Source organism: Triticum urartu, chromosome 7A (genome assembly GCF_056163025.1).
Source record: "Triticum urartu cultivar PI428250 chromosome 7A, HENAU_Tu73, whole genome shotgun sequence".
In the NCBI taxonomy this organism is placed as follows: Eukaryota; Viridiplantae; Streptophyta; class Magnoliopsida; order Poales; family Poaceae; genus Triticum; species Triticum urartu.
In genome coordinates, this window is record NC_141879.1 from 710,381,824 (window position 1) to 710,393,055 (window position 11,232).

At 41.0% G+C, this 11,232-nt stretch overlaps 1 long non-coding RNA gene across 1 annotated transcript; it reads left to right on the plus strand.

Moving 5' to 3' along the window:
* Positions 1 to 985: 985 nt before the first annotated feature.
* On the plus strand, positions 986 to 7,297 carry LOC147961922 (uncharacterized). The gene is made up of 6 exons (XR_015611595.1): positions 986 to 1,659; positions 4,221 to 4,356; positions 5,130 to 5,846; positions 6,411 to 6,480; positions 6,562 to 6,611; positions 7,178 to 7,297. It is a non-coding gene; the product is annotated as an uncharacterized LOC147961922 (long non-coding RNA).
* Positions 7,298 to 11,232: the final 3,935 nt, after the last annotated feature.

An 11,232-nucleotide genomic window follows, 5' to 3' on the forward strand; every position in this document is an offset into this window, starting at 1 on the left:
GTGTGCGTCAACAAACCGTTGGTGCACTATGCAGACTATGAGCCCACGAGGGACCTCTAAGGCATAGAAGATCGCCCGCACTGAGAGCAAGGTCGTCGTGAATAAAAGGTACTCCCTCCGTTTTTATTTACTCTGCATATTAGAGTTGACTGAAGTCAAACTTCGTAAAGTTTGATCAAGTTTATAGAAAAAAATATAAATATTTATCATAACAAATCTATATGATGTGAAAGTACATTCAATAATAAATCTAAATGTATTTATTTGTTATTATGTATGTTAATATTTGTGTTTATAAACTTGGTCAAAGTTTACAAAACTTGACTTTGACCAAACCTAATACGCGGACTAATTAATAAAAACGGAGGGAGTACTAGATGGTATAGCGCGCTCCGCTGCGCCCTCTAACAGCGTGCCATTAGATGTGATTTTTTTTATCTGCCATCAGAAGTGATTTTAGTAGGGCTAGGTCGTGCATATTTGTTTGTCCTGTCTTTTTTTTTCCTGGAGGACATGTTAACTGTGTACAGGTATTTCCAAGGGATGTTAGCTGTGTCGTTGGTTTCACGTGGGTGTGTGAGTGGCGTTGGGAATGCATAGTATTCGCCTGTTGTTCTGAGTAGTGTCCATCAGTCTGAGATACATGGGTACGCCGCTTAAGCAAAGCAGGGCCACCACAGAAACAACAAAGCGACCAACAAAAATGATAGCACACTCAGTACTCCATCGTCTCTCCGCTGCGGTTGCTGCACAACACATCCAGCAGACCCACATGCCAGGCAGAGAAGTAAAAGCATGAAGTGGCGTAACCAAACTAAAAACGTCTGCCACAATCCCAGAAAAGAGCATTGAGGCCCACATACCAGCCAGTGTAAACCTCCTCATAGCCTTAGCATTGTCCTAGGCAACCACACACCGTGCGTCATGTTGGCCCACTTACCTTATCCATTCCACTCGCTCCTCTCCCCTCCACTCACTTCATCTTCCCACTTTCCCCTCCGCCGCCGCATCGCCGCGTGTGTCCACGAGCTGGCGGCCGCGCGACTCCGCCCGCCGCATCAGTCCCTCTCCTCTCCTCTCCACTCACCACACACGATGATTCTCACTCGCCACCTCTCGCCCTGTCACCTCCCCCCGCCGCATCACGGCGCGCGTCGCCGAGCCCGCAACCACCACGCCATATTGCCGCGACCACCGCACCAGTCTCCGGCGAGCCGTGCGCGACTGATGGGGACGCACGCATCGAGCTTCGTCGCCCAGGCGCGGGTGCTGGATCCGGTCGCGTTCCCTTGGGATCCGCGGCGGTGTTGGTCTCCGGGGAGTTCGACGGTGGATCCGAAGCGGGGCGCATCGATCTACAACGCCAATCGCTCCGGTACGCAGATCCAACCCCTTTCCTCCTCTAATTTTCCTTTTGTTGCATCCCTGAACTGATCTCCTGCTCGCTGATGTATCGAGGCGCCATGAGATGAAATCACAGGCAGGGCTAGGGCGAAGACGGCTCCCCGACGGCCAAGACACGGCCAAGGTGGTGCAGCCTGTGGTCTACATCACAGGCAAGAATCACCACCAAGAGGTCGGGTCACGGTGGTGCAGCCTGTGGTCTACATCGCCTACTACTCCGTCGTCTTCCGCAACCCCCACCACTTCGGCGGAAAGGTGAGACAAACGGCCCCTCCCCGCTCCCCCGTTCACATGAATCCCAACAACATCATGCGAGTTCTATGCTTGTATACTCTATACTTCAAACTATCATCATGTTCATTGCCAAAAGTATCGATGAATCCCGTGTTTTCAGATAACAACAAGGTTTCTCCTTGCATGATCAGATGGTGCTCTCTAGATCTAACTTACAGTGCAAGTAGTCCATTTAACACCAAGTCAGAAGAAATAAACTATATTCATCCAGGTGATGCCATTCATTTGCTAAGTGGTTATAAACATTTTTTGGTCTGATGCATTTGCTTCTGAATCATGACATGTGTTGTAGTTTACCTGGTTATGTGCATGTTCATGTAAGGAGAGCAAGGATCCCTGTGAGATGCTACTCTATTTTTGCCATTAAATGACACTATTGATCACAATCTTGCTACGGCAGAAACACTATTGATCCGTAGCGTCATAATTTTTTATGGGTTAAATAATAGGGATATTATGTCAAACAATTGAAGCACATTTTATTATTAGTGCAATGCAAATTGATTGTGCAATTTGGGATGTAAGAGCACATTTAGATGGAAGTCATGGTAATAGAATAGGAGTACTAAAAATGTTATGTGTGTTCTATACAGAACGCTTCCCCTTCTATTACATGTCTTGGTCATATGCAATCATCCACCACATCGGTATAACTAATCCCCGTTTGATAGCACGGTTTTTTCTTAGTATTGTAAGAATATTGCAATTTTTTAAAATACCATGGTTTAATTTACCCTGAGCTGTTTGGCAACCACAAAAAACTAAAGTATTTATACTGTGGTATTGTCAAAACCGTGGTATTTTCTCTGCATTAAAAAAAGAACCCCAGACCTCTTTTTTAAAAACAGAGCACGCGAATAAAACGAGCATGTTCGTTATCGCCTTCCTCGCTCCCAAGCCGTCGCTGCCGCCCTGAAGATCGCCAGCCATGGGACAAGCCAAGATAAGGCAATGAAAAGAATAATGGTGTACTTCCTACTGCCACTTGCGGTTCTCCTCTCCTCGCACGCGCCGTGCGTCATGTTGGCCCATGGCCACCTCATGCCCAGATTGCTCATAACATGACCGCGCACACTGTTGGCTGCAACACTAACTCACAACGCACTGCTGGATGTGTTTGCGCAAGCCGTTGTGTGGGATCATAGCCACAACGTATGTCTGCCATGCTGCCATGTCACGGCCTTGCTCGCCGCTGCTTGCTGTGCATGCCTTGCTCCAGAGCGTCGCCCCATGCCTCAGCGCACCTTGCTCGCCGCTGCTTGCTGTACATGCCTTGCTCCAGAGCGTCGTCCAATGCCTCAGCGCACCTTGCTCGCTGCTGCTTGATGTGCATGCCTTGCTCCAGAGCGTCGTCCCATGCCTCAGCGCACCATGCTCGCCGCTGTCGTTCAAGTCACAGCCAAGCCAGAGCGACACCGCGCACTTTTGTGTGGCGCCGTTGTGCGCCCGCTATCATTGATGCATAGCATGCGGCCGAGTCTGTTTATGCATGGCCGTTCAGTTTGCAACAACTGGTCAGCTAAGATCGTCCATGTTTGCACCTTTGCTATGAAACGGCTAGCTAGCTAATTTACATCATTGCAAACATGCACCAGCCAAACACTCTCACAGTATTCCCGATACTACAAAATACTTTGATATGTCAAAATTATGGTTTCTAGTACTTATCGACAAAAATACCGCAGTTTCCAATACTATAGTTTCTGCAGTACTTTGCTGTCAAACACTGCATGCTTTAATCTGTTTTCATGCTGGCCAATTGGAATTTCTCTTCATTTTGTCGAAAAATGGATGTGTAACCTTTTGATTAACCTGTAACATTAAACTTGTCTTGTATCTACTTGATTGGTTTTGCCAAATAATATGAACACACACACTGAACAAAATTTACATGGATTTACAAGATGGGCAATTAATCTTAGTCTCCTTCCTCTTACACTTTTCATATGGTATAGTTCGTAATTAAGTTTAACAGGAATCTTGATTATACTTTGTTGAAGTTCAGGTAGGCATCAGGGCCAGGTAGATTAAAATTGCCACTATTTGCGTAAGTAGCACTGCCAAATGTGTTCTAAGGATTTGGCCTTAATCACTAATTATGAAGATTCAGTTTTCATTGTGCCCACTTGACGCTGTCAGCGAGATCCTTTATGCCTTATAATTTAGGTTGTTGTATTCTTTCCTACCACATCCATTGTGTTGCTTTGTTATGCTAAATTAACCACTGGATCGGGAGTATGCTATCAGCAATATCCTTTATGCCTTCTAATTCAGGTTGTGTTATTCTTTCCTACCATGTCCATTGTGTTGTTTTCCGATACACGGGAATTAGAGGAAGGATGTTGGTTTGAACTTCAGACTTGTATCCTGTAGCTAGCTTGCATTTCGTTGACATCCTATCTGGTGCTTCTCCTCATCATTCAGATAAGCGAATGAATAATGACATGCCATACACGAAGGCTATCTCCCATATTGTTGGATCTCGAGTAAATACTTATGCAATATCAGTTTCTTGTTTTCAGAAACTTAAAAACAGTGGCATACAATATTGTCTCACAGAATAGTACAAGCTCCTGCCTTCTAGAGAGCCAATCATACCTATCTTGTTTGATTTGATGGAGGATTATGAAGGGTGCCAGTTCAAGAGATCATGTGCAAGTGAGTTTTTGATTTTCTTTACTATATTGTTCATATAATTTAACTATTTATTATTATTTTATACATGGACTTATAGTTATGTTGTTTACCTTACGAGCAGTAGTGTCTTAGAACATGTTTATAATTCAAGCAAAACTTGGTGACATGTTTCTAATTCGTGATGGTCTGCAAGCTATGATTTCCGAGCCGATAGAAAGTTTAAATATTTGTTACATTTCGCAGGCCAGAAGGTGGTTTAGAATATTTTTGTTATATTCATTGTATTACTTGCTCTATCTTGAGAATGTAGTTGGTATTGAAGTATTACATATCCATTGTGAATAGTTTTAGACTATTCCATCGAAACATTTTGTCATCATGCAATTTCTATTAAATGTAATGACTTACAATTATGACTCTGATGATATATATCTTCAGAAGATGGTTATATTTGTTTGTTATCTGGCATGTTGAAACACTTAAGAAGTTAATTGTTTATTTTTCTGGCTCAAATATATTAATGAGAATTCATTAAAAAATTAGGCAATCAACTATGGTCATAACTTAAAAAGTTAGGTGTATGCCACACATGTGATGTCCACAATAGACTGTTAGCCTATAATATCTGCAATAACTGTTTGTATTCAGTTCCAGCCCACCCAATAGGACTGCTTGATTAGATCTAAAATCAATTGTATTGGCTGATACTATCTCCAATGGTGTTATTTCTTTGGAATTTGATGGTATGCCTGACCAAGCATGATCCTAATCTAATAACTGTTACCCTTTTACAGAATAGAAAGATCCAGAAATTTTCATACCTAGAGGACCTCACCTGCTTGGTGCTCCTTGATTACAGAAGGTACTCCTCCGGAATATGTCCTCCAAGTCTGGGTATTTTGATCCTTTGGTATATGTGATGGGCGAAGGGAGAGTAAGGAGGGGGATGAGGGATGGCATAGGAGGTTAACATATATAGGTAGGCAATTAAGGGGAAGGCTGGGTAGCAGATATCTTTCCAGTTCTACCATATATATTAATGTATGGTGCAGATATCTTTCCTTTTCTCATCAGACACACACCTCATAATAAATTAGAAAAGATGTCAGAAATCAGAACTTACTAAAATACTAAAATGTTGTATTAATTTCCTAAACAACTGATCATGGCATAGAAGTTACTGATTGCATGCCATATAACAATGAAATATCTTATTTGTATATTTAAATAATGTTTCTATTTTTAGTATTGTTCAGTTTGAAAAGGTAAACATGAACTTTCTATATAATTTATGTGTATTTAATCAGTTCAATGTGTACTATAAAAGTTCAATTAACAAACAAATAATCTTAAATGTTTTGTTTCTGAAAGTTGGCAATTAACAGCCTTCTGATTTTGTTGTATGCACAATCAAAATCGACTGGGTACAAGCGGCCGTAGGTCACAAGGGGGCGTGGAACTGCTGCAGCCAATCTCAGACAGAGCAGACTCCAGCGATTTTGACCAGCCAGGTACATCCTCTACACGACTAAACGAACGCAACTTGAACAAAATTTGACTTGATTAGTATAGTAGCTTAGTAGTAGTAGGTTACTGCACTCTTATTTATGTCGAACAATCACTGCACCGGATATGCAAGCCTGGGATTATATATGTGTGGGGGTCTGTGATATTGTGAGTGGTCTGACATATGTTAAGCTTGATGATATTTGCACAAACTGTGTAAGACAAACTAACTGTTTGATTTGTTAATTTCTCTTTGACGCGCAAAGCAAAATGCATCGTCGTCTTGGTTGGCTAGGATTAAATTAACCAACCAAAATTTATAAGTTATATTCTCTAATTATAGTGTTTGCCCTAAATTGCTTGATGGTTTCCTCACTTGAAATATTAATATTGCTAAGCTCAATCATGGTATGATCGCATTGTTTTAAAAAACCAATGGCGTTAAGCACATTTATAAGTTCAAACACATGGGCTGTTGAATATCAGTCTTTTTTTAATCAAAATTATTATGAATATACTTCGGTGTTGTGGTGGCTCTTTAATTTCCCTGTACAAATGTCTGTTTTCAGTGCAAATGTGTTCCTTGATCAACTAAACTTGGTGAAAGTACAATCTGGGCGAGCCTTGAAGCCTTCTCATGTAAGAGTATAATCAACTCGATTTTGATAAGTGAGTCCATTACATCATTCTAATAGGATCAAGTTACACTTTAATTTGTAGGCAAAGCATGCAAACATGATCATTGGATTTCAGTAATAATTGAACATGAGGTAAATACGTTCCATCACACTATGATTTACGACAACTGCTTTTCTTTGATTGCTGATGTTGATAAGTAGGCATTGATGTGATACTTATATGTAGTTCTTATTGGCAAATATATAGTTAGGGATCGTATTGTTTTTAAGGCGTCCATAAGGACCTGCAAGCTCAAGGCGTCCAGCTTGCCTTAGGTACCCGAGTAAGGCGTCCGACTTAATATTTAAGTCGTCAGAAGCGTTGCTAAGGCGTTCAGGTTGGCGCCTTGATCCAGATTGGACGCTTTGAGCTTGCCAGACAGGCAGGGAAGTAGTTTTAGGCGGGAAACAGCCCCCCTTCTACCCCACCATCCTCTGCTCTTGATGATGCTCATGTTAAGTTGTTCATTGCTTGCTGTTATCAGTTGTTCAATGCTTCCTGCTTTGCTGGTTGCTCTGCTAGCTGCTTTGTTGTATCGCAATAGAAAATTCACGACGTGCACTGTAACATATCTACTATTAAAGTGGTTTTGGTTTTTACTGTACGTACTGATCAATAAGAAAAACCATTCCTCTCTCATTTTTGTTACTATATTCAGGAACACACAAAATGTAATCAGCACTTATTCGCTAGCTAGAATTGAAGGCAACGGCGAGAGAGGAAGATCAAGGACAACTTCAAAATAAAATAATATATGCAAGGTACATGTTGTATGACCGTCATCAGTTTATTGGCTACTCTCTAGCTGGAATGTGATTATTACCAACGAAGAAAACCTCGTATAGTATAATAGTGCGTGTATGGATGGAGTTATACTATACGAGGTAGTATATGATGTGAGGCACGGAATGTTTGAAAACATCACCTGGTCTACTTTAGGTATGTTGTGAACCTGCCATGGTACAACACAAAAGTACTACGGTTCACCTGGAGCACCAAACCTGGTCCAAACTGGTCTAGAATTAAAGATAAATAAACAACCAAAATAGCTAGTGGATGCCACCATCAAACACTCTTTAAACTTTAAAAATATTTCAGAAAATGTCAGCTGATAATCTTATCAGCACGGGCATTCAAACATATTATTACCTAGCAAGCAACTAAACATGATAATATTTTTAGGTATTTATCGATGCAGCAGTCCTCCTTAGCCACCAATAAATCTCAACGCTGCTCTAACTTGATCTGGAATGTTATCCTTTGCTTCATTCTCCCTGACCATCAAGATCTGGACCATTAGTCGCTTCCTGAGACTTTGTGGATCCTTCAAATTAAGCATATAAAAGTCAGAAGATATATTTAGCAAATATATGAAAGCTGTAACCTCATTACAAATGCACTTACATCAGTCCTAGGCATGTTATGAACCATGTCATTCCCGATAGTTTCATACAGTAGGGCCATCTCCTGTAAAACTTTGAATCCAGAGTCCATGCTGTCACAAAAAAAAACAATATTGTAATAGCTATATTATAACACACACTAATATCTAAGACAAATTTAAAACAGTACCACCGAGGTGAAACATGAATATTCTCTTGTTCGGGCCATTCCAGAAGTTGGTTGTTCCTATCAGGGGCCTCCTGTTGCAAGATAAAGCTCAATTCTTGCTTCACTAAAAGGGCTTCCCTCTGAAGTTCAGTGTCATGGAAGTCCTCCTCAAAATGAAATAAAGCCTGGTTTGAATAATCAATAACGATAGTCCTCTCCATTTCCATTTTCACTGCTAAAAGACCGTATGACAAATCCACGTGTGCCAGTGGGAGAATATACTGCATTTGGTAGATAAAGGTAAATGCCAAACAAAATAACCAAAATAATTTCTAACAATGAGAAAACTTACAATTGTAGGGGTGTGAAACACGTCGTATCTTGGAAAAGGTTCAAGCACGACATTGTTAATGAGCGCATTGGTGCGCTGTTCTTGGCTTAACCAAGTCTGCCTTAGAGCCCGTGCTTGCTCATGGAATCCCAAATTGAAAAAATGTGTCTTTCCAACAGAGTTGGTGCCTGCGGTCCTCTCCGCTGCGTCGGTAGTAATCTTACGCACGGCAAGATTGAAGCACAATGGATGGACAACTCCATCTCCTCTGATGGTGTCTCGAATGATCCGTAGGCTAATCTCGATAGGGAATGGGTGGAGGCTATTAATCCAGATTGTGCTGTCAAAAGGAAGAACAAGGTTCATAATAGTCATAAGTTTAAATAAACGTAAACTCAAACAAACGAACTGTGTTGGTGTCTATAACATATGACTAATTTAACGATAATACATATCACATCAAATCACCTAAAAAAATTTGCAATCTCTACGTAAGTTTAGTATTTTTATATTATGCACGAGCAATAAATTAAACAGATTGCAGTGATTTCATAGTAGCTTATCACTTGTTCAATATTGTTGGGAGTGACTGGGATGGATTTATATGAGAACTTGTATAAAAATTATACATGTATAGGGCAGTGGACCTAGACGATGAAGTGCAAACAAGATTAGATATTTAGGGCTGTGAGAACTTACTCTAGTTGTTCTTCGTCTGAGGAAAGCGTGATGAAATCGTACACGAAGTTGACTGCGTGTCGCACTCCCCCAAAAATCGGTATTGCTTCCATTACTGGGGCAAAACGTCGGTCGTAGCACCGGAAAAGCGAGGAGGGATCAGTGGACGACGGTTATGTCAGGACCCATAGGATTATATATTGAGTAGAGATGATGGCCGTAGGGAACGTGCTCCTTAATGTTCCATATTTGCATGTTTCCGTAAGAAAAAACTATCATAAATTAAGGCAAGATCTTTATTTTGATTGCACTATGCAGATAAATCAGAGACATATTAAATGTTTCCTAATATATGCCTCCCTTTCCCCAGAACTTTCCCAATCGAAAAATAGAAAGAAACAGGATTTAGTATTTCGCGAGCGTTAGCTGCAACGCTCGATGCCCACACGGAAAGCGATCGCTACACCCCCATAATTTAACCGGTGGGCCCTGATGACTTTAATATTAGTTTTCAACGGTGTGGCCCGGTGGCTTTCCTCTAATAAATCTTTCCCCATCTGGATTCAAGCGTTGCGCTCTGTGGGCAACAAAACCCTGGGCAAAGGTAGGGACAGCACCCGGCCATAGGTATGGGGTACCTGCCCCATATTGGACCCGAACAGCGCTAGAGCGGCTGCGACATTATTACATGCCAGAGGGCAATGTTCAATTTAGAAGGAACTAAAATACAAATAAAAAAGTATGAATCTCCCTAAAGAGCACTCCACTTGGAATTTTTGATAGCTTGGACCAATTGCATTGAAGCCTTCTCACAATCCACTCAATTTTGATTACTGAGTCCACTACGTGATGGCAATAGGGGCCAGCTCCACTTTAATTTGCATGCAAGCATGCAACACATAAGCCTTGAACATGAGGTATTTACTTTCCATCAGCCTATGACGTATTTACCACATCTGCTTTTTTTAGAGCTGATATTGATCAGTAGGCATTGCCAAATATAATTCATGACTTCACGGTTAAATTCACATATCCTGGTTGGACTTACACAAGTGTCGGCCCATGCTAGGAAGTATGAATGTTATACACGATGATAGCGTGTGTAAAATTCAATGGTAGAGGAAGTGACAGGGGATTTATATGAATGTTCCGCTTTGTACATATTCGAGGTAAAGACAGTAGCTACAGAAACAGGTAGTGGAACAATGCTGCTGCCGAAGGATGTAAATATCCTATGCACGCACATGCATTTGCCTAGTATAGGAAAAACATTAAAACCCTGGCAACTCATCTCATCTTGCGTCAAACCCTATTAGCCATGTACAGCTTCCCAAATGGGGCTCACTGCTCATTCATGGCAGACAAACGAATGATTCGTTCGTGACATTCCAACAAATTCAATTAATAATCCAAAAATATGGTAGAAAAACCAAACTTCAATAATACCAAAACACCATAAAGTTTGGATAGTTTGATAATACCAAAACATCATAAATTTTTAAAACATATGTGTTTATCAAATTATTCATATCAAAAATAAATTATTATCAAAGCGATCCCTAACAAAGCTGAAGTATAGGAAAATATTTTTGGCATAGCTGCATGCATCAGTCCATCTTCAGTTGCTCAAAACCCTCAAGGCCGATCTAATCCCTGCCGGGATGTTTGGACTTGCTTCATTGTCTTTGACCATTAGCATCTGGACTGTAACTTGGTGTCTGAGCTGTATTGGATCCTAGGAAAGGTGCAAAAACTCAATCATTTAATAAATTGATTGGATAATATTTAGCACACATCAACTAATCATATATGAACTTACCCTAGTGTTCATCCAACCCATGTTACGCATACGACCAATCTGATGGGCCATCTCCTGTAGGACAAATAAGCCAGAGTGTTTGCTACGACACAAAAAATGAAATATTAAACATTATAACAGTATGCATCTTATGTATGCGATCAATTTAGTAGATTACCCATGACCAGCAGAGGACATTGTCTCTTGTTCCCAATCCATGATTTGGGTATTCCAACCAGGGATCCTAGTCTGCAACACATTGTTGAAATCTTCCTTCAGCAATGTGATTTCCTTCCTCATCAATATGTTATGAGTGCTACCTTCAGGATCAAACGTGTTGAAGGATGGATCCATC